This window comes from Bombus affinis, chromosome 4 (assembly GCF_024516045.1).
Source record: "Bombus affinis isolate iyBomAffi1 chromosome 4, iyBomAffi1.2, whole genome shotgun sequence".
Lineage (NCBI taxonomy): Eukaryota > Metazoa > Arthropoda > Insecta > Hymenoptera > Apidae > Bombus > Bombus affinis.
The window spans coordinates 1,776,020-1,785,454 of NC_066347.1; the positions used below are offsets into that span (position 1 = coordinate 1,776,020).

The window sequence follows — 9,435 nt, forward strand, 5'->3', positions numbered from 1 at the left end:
AGTTCTAATTAAAGAAGAACCCTGCCTCTTTCTATAGTTCCACATTCTTTAACATGAATTTAGTGAGATCATAAATACCATTGTGTTCAGAAGACAAAATTGTAATAGCTGTCTCAAGTACTCCTATTACATTCTTTGAATTTTTGTGCTCCGATCTCCTCTTCAAAGATTTTCAACGGTACCAAGAGATATTTCTGAACAATTCTTTAATATTTTTCTTAATCTTATGACATTTTTTAACGACAGAATATCACAATACGATAAAAAATAATGGCATTAAATTAATATAATTGACCTTTCCCCAGAATCCAAATTATTGTCGATAAAGGTATGATATAAGAAAGGAATTAATATAAAATAATAGTAGATTCATAGTTCGATCATTCTAAAACTAAAACAACATAACAAGGGTTGTTGATTCTGAATCAGACTTTTGTTTCCACAGCGTCTATTTTACACATTTACGTAAGCTAGGTATCTTCGCGATATAAAATTGCGTACATTTCGAAATAACGTTAAGCATACAAAATTATTTACAGGATATGCAAATACTACAGATCGAGCTATTTTCCACACGACTGACCAAATAATGTAGATGCCTTTGATCTGTAGCGAAATCGATTTTTTACCACGTTTTATCCGCTTTGCTACGGTTGCATTAAGTCTCTGAATGTTGTCTCTCCTGTCGAGATAAATCCATAGCTTTGTACATATATTTATTTCGTAATTCGTTATAAAAATAATAAAGCATATAAAGTATAAACGTATAAGAGAAAAATTACACGAATTCGTCGAATACAGATTTCTAAAATAAAAAATGTTCTATTTTGAAATTTCAACCAGCCATAGGGAACGATTGTTTAAATACTATTTAAATGATTAAGCTTCACCATACTGAGGTGTGATCTGTACGTATGGTAAAAGAAGATTTGATATGGTAAAAGAAGAATTGACTAGTAGTTAATAATGCGTAGATTGCTACATATGGCTATTATGTATAACAAAATCATTAAATATCCCATATATCAAACATCATATAGCAATAAATCGTACTAAATGTTAGTATTCCTTTTTAGAATAAATAATATATCAAAAACATGAGTAAATTACTTATTTCCAATTTTTGGCGGAGAAATTATTTATCTGTTTCACTTGTCATTTTAATTTCAAATAAAAAGTGCCGAAATATTATCTTTCTATTTTATTACATAATCTACTATCAGACAGTACGACAATTCTCCTTTAATACATCCCTTCTTATTCGACATTATTTCACTGTTTCATAAATTCTGCAAACGCCAACCTCCACTCTCGAACAGTACAAATAAAGTTCTTCCACGTTTCCACAATTCATTCTCATGCAACAGTTTCAGGGAAGTTCATGGTAAGTAGATACGTTAAAGTGAACACTCGTTTAGAAATGCATTATAGTTCCGATGAAAAATAAGGAATCTATGAAGAGAGAGAGAGAGAGATTTCATCGCGATCGGTGCAAGTTTCACAATTTCGGAATCGATTTGAACCGTGAGCACGTACAACTGCAGTAACACCGAATGGAAAGCGGTTTGGAGATTAGAAGAAAAAAGTGGAACACGATATTTCGATATTAAACGAGAAACGGGATGTGAGCAGAAATGAAAAGACTATAGCTGCCTGTGACTGTGCAGCTGAAGCAAAGGGACGTGGATACAATACCAGTTGTGCATTTGCTAGTGACTAATGGGGAAAGCAAACATTCGACACGCATAGAGTACTGCTGTCGATAGATATTTACAGCGACAACATTTTGCGACACGCATATGTATCTAACTATAACTCTGCTATAATATCATACTGTGACATGTTTGTAATTTTATGTGTATAAGCCTGTAATGCGTTACTAATCGAAAAAAGAAGTATGTTTTAAACTGTTAAAAGTATACAGAATGCTATTGTGTGAATATGAATGTGCTTTAAGATGCGCAAAAGAAAATTTACAAACGAAACTATTAATATAATATAGTTATTATATACAAGTATGAATTTCAAATTTTCTTTTGTCCACTGCTGTATAAGTTCAGCAATCTTTAATGTGGTTATGTGTGAATTGAGTAATGGAAACATTGCAATTGTAAATTATAGATTACAATTATAATTACTTGTAATTTTTATAATATACACCAGTAAATAGTCAAAAATATCCAGGCACTCGATTGTTTTTAACAAGATGTAATTTAGTTAGAAATTCGCAGATAAAAAAATTTATATCGCATATTTCTAGAATTCGTTTCCGTTCGTTACATGCAACTTTTTTAAGATGTATTTTAACGTTTAACATACAGATTGTATTACTGCAAGTTCAACTTTAGTTTCCTTAATTTAACCACAATTCCCCTGAATCAAAGATATATTAGGTCATCCCATAAGTTCGTTCCGTTTTTCGAGCGGTTATATATGTTAAAATTGTTTGTACATACTTTTCAGTTTCATGAAGAAATGTAATTTCCCTCTCGTTGTACAACTTCTTCCCATTTTTCAAGTGAATTGATCCTTTATCGCCGTATAAATCGACACATGAAATGTCTACGCAAAAGTCGGCACGAACTTATGGGATGACGCAATACATGTAGTCATATCACTGAATCCTACAAACATATCTACAGCAATAACTGTAAATTTCCTGTAAATCATTTTTTATTGTTGTTAAGATGAGGATATACAAAAAATAAACATAGAAACATTTCAAATAATTAAAGTTAAGTAATTTTCCAATGTTATTTTTTTCTACTTGTGTATAATAACTAATTAATAATAATTAATTGGCACATAAATTTTACTAAAATTGATAACTCAGTTATATTTATTCCATAATTCTTTAACTTCATATTCATGAGAAATATAAATAATCAACAGCAAACGTCACTACCATTTACAGATGCAAAGTTTCAAGTTTGAGTTAAGTTTAAATTAAGTTTGTGCCCTGAAGAAATTAACCACCTTATCTTTGAAGATTAACCACTCCTTAACAGATCTTTAAATAAACGAAGCAAGTATTTACGTAAGTGGAAATATGTTCTGCTGAAAAACACATTTTAACGTTTAAATCGTTATTCATTTCGCTTTTAAAATGAAATATATTTTTTTCTCGACGAAAATCCCTACTAAGTCTGTCGTGTCGCAAACCGACACGCAAACGTCGCTTTTAACCAGAGAATCTGCGTTGTTCTCCTAGTTATTTCGTAAAAATAACGAAATACTGTCTCCTCATACTTAAAGCGCATTAAATTCACGTTCAACGATATAACATTGCGTTTCAAACGCACAACTCTGGAAACCATTGCATTCCATGGCAAAAATAAGAAAAACCAGCAACGGACAAACAAATGAAACAGCGAGGAGCATCGAGCGGGTAAGTAAAAACGCGAGATTACGAGAATTCAAATAGAAAAAAGTTATTTTTTACTCGGTATCCCTGCAAACCGAGATAAGTGAAATTTAAAGAGGAAAGCGTGCCGCCGATGAGAGAAATAGCCAGCGAAACACAGTTGCGCTTAAATATTTCTTCTCCAAATAGGCGACAGACCACGGAACGTTCTTCCATATTCCCGAACATAATTCTAACAAATCGAATATACGATCTTGTTCCTATATTATGAAACAGAGGGATAAAAATGATGATATTCTCTCATAACTTTGCTACGGATTTCTATGCATTCATAGGAAATTTGAATATACATGAATATACAGACATATATAAAACATTTAAAGCATAGTACCACTCACAATATTTAATAAATAAAACATTTTTCTATCTAAATTTAAATTCCATTTTGCAGATTGTATGTACAAAAATACAAATTTTCATAAATATTCACAGTACACTGATAACTTTGGACCCTACCCCATTTTAGAAAGTTTCCAAAGAACGTTTACCGAATCGTGAATTCTTTATTCGATTACCGTTTTGCGAATTACATCTAAAAAGAAAGAAAACTAAGTTGAACCATTGAATATTTTCGATGAATAGAAAATATCACACAAGACTTCACGAGAAATTAGTACAGAAAAATTCTCTGTATCGTGTGATTACATGACGGTATAATATAAGCAAAAATCCGAACAGAAAATGTTTCTAGGCAGGAAAAAACTACAATTTCAAACAAAAAACGAAACAGCCGTTTTAATTTCATCCGATGTCTTTCATTCTTTCAGTCAGATAATCCCTCATTGCTCATAAAATCTCGTTAATCCACGTCTCACAGGAAAAATCTCTTCCTTTTAGCCGTTTGTTTCGTACTAGCTTTCTTTTGATGTAGTTATTGAATTATTCAGATACGGAAATTCTTACAAACTTCGAAAATAATGTGCCACTGATATCTAACGTTATGGATAAGACAAAATCATTTTACGGAATATTTGAAAGAATATTCTTAATAATATTTTTAAACACTTCTTATGATTCGTGATTTTCATTACTTAATTAGATATTCAGAAATCTGAAGAGTTGGAAATTGTAGGGAAAGAAGACAAATTACATTTTTCATTTTTCATACGGGGATTTTAAACCTACATTATCAATTAATCCCATGTTACAAAAATTGTTTCTTTATTTAACTTTAAAGATATCGCGCACTATGATATTAAAATATTGTTTGTCTTAATAATCACGTCTTTTCACAGAATTTTCTCAAATAAATTTTTGCACCTATCGGATTTTTGCCACTTTTAATTACATATTTTATATTTAAAAAATTAAATTCAATAAAAAACATTACGATATTACAATATTACAATAGAAAACAGATATTACAATAAAACATTGAGCAACAATATACTTATCACGTTTTGCCCTTTGTTCTTTGTTTATTTAAAATACGAGGCTTCCTTGGCCCAAAATAATTACTTTGTATAAAAATTAATTTCACTTTTTAAAAATTGCTCGTGAAATAAATGCTAAAAATATTTTCCTATAAGCAAAAATAGCATTCTTACTTAGTACTTTCGTCTGATCGATAGCATCGACACTAACTATGAGAATTAAAGATCGTTAAAACTTCAAAGATCAAGTTCGTCTGTATAAAATATAAAGAACAATTAACGAATTGCCCGCTTTCAAAGGCCATGAAACCGTCGCGTGTGTTTTGCTGTACTGGCGATATAATTGATAGTGGAACATTACCATGATATTTCCATTTATTCTAAAGCTCTCGTGTACAGAGAAAGGGTTCAAGCTGCGTTATTCACGTTTTTCGGTTGATTAAACCGCTCATCTAAATTCAAACTATTTCACAGAGGACATTTAACTTTATGCGTTCTAGTTATATACGTATATACACTGCACTTCACATCTTATAATGAGGTATTGACTTCGACACCTATCACTTTCGAAGTTGCCATTAGAAATCATCCCGAGCATATATTCGCGTCAATTGAAAGATTATCATAGAAATATAATCAATTTTGTTGGTTTGACACATATACATAGATGACACATATACATAATGTATCGACACAAAAAAGTAATTTAAAAAGTTTTCCTTCTGTACAACAACTCTAACAGATTTTCAGTTTCATGTCATATGCTTTCATCGAACTTACTACGAGAGTTCGATATATATCAATTTACTTCTTACCTTTGTAATTAACAAAATTTTATGCCCATTTTACATCTGTTTTTAAGTCTTTCGAGGGCATAACTTACATTTTTGGCAAAGGGGATAAATTTCAATATAACATATAATTATATAATAATTATATAATAATATTTCAATATAATATAAATATTATATTAACATAAAATATTATATAAATATTATATTAACACAAAATATTATATAAATATCACATCAATATATTAATAAAATAAATGAAAGATTATCATAGAAATATAATCAATTTTGTTGGTTTGACACATATACATAGGTGACACATTACATAATGTATCTCCACAAAAATGTCATTTAAGAAGTTTTCCTTCTGTACAACAATTGTAACAGATTTCCAGTTTCATGTCATATGCTTTCATCGAACTTACTACGAGAGTTCGATATATTAATTTACTTCTTACCTTTGTAGTTAACAAAATTTTATGCCCATTTTACATCTGTCTTTAAGTCTTTCGAGGGCATAACTTACATTTTTGGCAAAGGGGATAAATTTCAATATAACATATAATTATATAATAATTATATAATAATATTTCAATATAATATAAATATTATATTAACATAAAATATTATATAAATATTATATTAACACAAAATATTATATAAATATCACATCAATATATTAATAAAATAAATGAAAGATTATCATAGAAATATAATCAATTTTGTTGGTTTGACACATATACATAGGTGACACATTACATAATGTATCGCCACAAAAATGTCATTTAAGAAGTTTTCCTTCTGTACAACAACTGTAACAGATTTTCAGTTTCATGTCATATGCTTTCATCGAACTTACTACGAGAGTTCGATATATCAATTTACTTCTTACCTTTGTAATTAACAAAATTTTATGCCCATTTTACATCTGTCTTTAAGTCTTTCGAGGGCATAACTTACATTTTTGGCAAAGGGGATAAATTTCAATATAACATATAATTATATAATAATTATATAATAATATTTCAATATAATATAAATATTATATTAACATAAAATATTATATAAATATTATATTAACACAAAATATTATATAAATATCACATCAATATATTAATAAAATAAATGAAAGATTATCATAGAAATATAATCAATTTTGTTGGTTTGACACATATACATAGGTGACACATTACATAATGTATCGCCACAAAAATGTCATTTAAGAAGTTTTCCTTCTGTACAACAACTGTAACAAATTTTCAGTTTCATGTCATATGCTTTCATCGAACTTACTACGAGAGTTCGATATATTAATTTACTTCTTACCTTTGTAGTTAACAAAATTTTATGCCCATTTTACATCTGTCTTTAAGTCTTTCGAGGGCATAACTTACATTTTTGGCAAAGGGGATAAATTTCAATATAACATATAATTATATAATAATTATATAATAATATTTCAATATAATATAAATATTATATTAATATAAAATATTATATAAATATTATATTAATACAAAATATTATATAAATATCACATCAATATATTAATAAAATAAATGAAAGATTATCATAGAAATATAATCAATTTTGTTGGTTTGACACATATACATAGGTGACACATTACATAATGTATCGCCACAAAAAAGTCATTTAAAAAGTTTTCCTTCTGTACAACAACTGTAACAGATTTTCAGTTTCATGTCATATGCATTCATCGAACTTACTACGAGAGTTCGATTTATCAATTTACTTTTTACCTTTGTACTTAACAAAATTTTATGCCCATTTTAAATCTGTCTTTGAGTCTTTCGAGGGCATAACTTACATTTTTGCAAAGAGGATAAATTTCAATATAAATATCATATTAATATAAAATATTATATAAATATTATATCAATATATTAATAAAATAATTTTTGCATCCTTTCTTAACCCTTCCAAAGGCACAACTTATATTTTGGTTAAAAAGGAACAAACTCCATTATAGATGTATATTAAATAGACCATATATTTATTTTAACAGAGTTGATTAATTTTTTTGCTATTATTCTCTAAAATAAGAACAGATTGTGTTCCTTACCCTCTATATTGGAACTATTTTTCTAGATTAACATATAGAACTAGAAAGAATAAAAAATCTATATATACATGATAGCAAACTTTAGAAATAAGAATATATTTTCGTTAAACAGTGATTTCCAGTGCCTATGAAAGGGTTAAAGACTAAACGGTGACCCCGATGTATGTAAAAAATATAAAAGAATATAAGATTAAGAATATAAAATTCAGATAAAATTTGTGTATCGGAGCGCAACTGGTACAAGAATGTCAGTTTTCAGAGAATTTCTTTACATCTCGATTTCTTACATCTTTCTTCTTTCTTTACATTCTCTCGAAATTTCGTCGAGTATCACCAAAACTACATTCGCACCACTTCAATGTAATTACCGTTTCAACGACAGTGCGTCTAACTGCTCGGAAGACTACTGCCGTCGAACTTGAGATCGAAAGCAAAACAGGTGCGTCAATCTTTATCTTTCTCACGCTCGTCCTATTACTCTTACTTCGTTACACACGTTTACAGTAGAGAAAAGTTAAGAAAGAGAAAGAGAATGAGAACTCGAATTCATTTCGCGCGTCTTTCATTCCGCCGGCTTCTCCGACGACATTTAGATAGAGACACGTAGAAAGAAAGACTTTTTCTAGTCCAGCCTTTCTTCGTGAATTATCAATGTCGAAATTTTTTACGTTTGTTTTTCTCTTCTCAACTGACATATATAAATATTTCTTGTAAGTAAGAATATTATATAATTAATATTCTCTGTTAAACTGTTCCAATATCGAATTATAATAATTTTAGTAATATTCTCCGATACTCCGAACAAACATAGAAATAATAATCTAGAAAAAATGAACTTTCTTGTCTCTGTTACATCGTTCCAATACCGAACTATTTAATAATTCATTCTCCGATACACCAAATAATCATTTAGTTGTACCATCACCTCTGTGATGTTAAAATCGATAGTCATCAATAGCAATTATTGAAATCGAGAATACAGATCGTATTAATAAATCAGTCACCGTTTTCTTTCTTTGTTACAACAATAGGATGCATATATAAAATATATAAAATACATAAATACACATAACAATAAGAATAAGAATAAAGTATATTAATAAAAAAAACAAACCTTGCTGATAGTCTGCTGAAGCAAAGAAGTTTGCGTTGTATGTCTGTACAGACTGACTGTTTGGACTTCGTCCTGTTGCTTCGACTTCCCAAGCTATCTCTGGAAGCTAGAGGGATAGCGGAGGTACTTCAGAGCTTGCAGAGCGTCACCAACTGGTCAGTTTGACGTTCGTCTTACGACTACTCCGAGTTCTTGCAGTTCGCCAGGACCTGCCTTGCGGCGCTTGCGGCGCTTGCGCCGCGCCGCCAAATTACTGCCCTATCCGGAAAACCATCCGGGGTATGACGCAACGTATCGTAACGCCCTACGCCGCTATTTTCCCATCCGCGTGCATCCGTTGGACGAACGCAGTTTGCTCGCTACCCATACGCCACGAATCTAACAAAACTTCTGGAATATTCCATCCTTCGATCGCTTGGAAGGGGAATAAAAGTCGCAAAATCCAGAAAATACTTAATTTGTATTAAGATTTTTAATTAAAATTTGTATCAGATAAATTCGTGCCATTTTTTATATATATATTTGAGACTTTATATGATAAAATAATTTACATATCTTGCAATTTTATGAAAAAACATAATCCCCCTCTCTTGGAACAACCTCGTCCCATTTTCCTGGTAGGGGTGGCCAGAGCTAGAGGTAGAGGTAGG

At 29.9% G+C, this 9,435-nt stretch overlaps 1 protein-coding gene across 1 annotated transcript in view; it reads right to left on the reverse strand.

Moving 5' to 3' along the window:
- LOC126915292 (5-hydroxytryptamine receptor 1-like) overlaps positions 1 to 9,147 on the reverse strand; it is a 210,057-nt gene extending 200,910 nt beyond the window's left edge. Inside the window, exon 1 of the mRNA XM_050719852.1 lies at positions 8,786 to 9,147. The gene's annotated coding sequence lies outside the window, so the exon portion shown is untranslated. The remainder of the gene's footprint in view (positions 1 to 8,785) is intronic.
- Between the last annotated feature and the right edge of the window lie 288 nt (positions 9,148 to 9,435).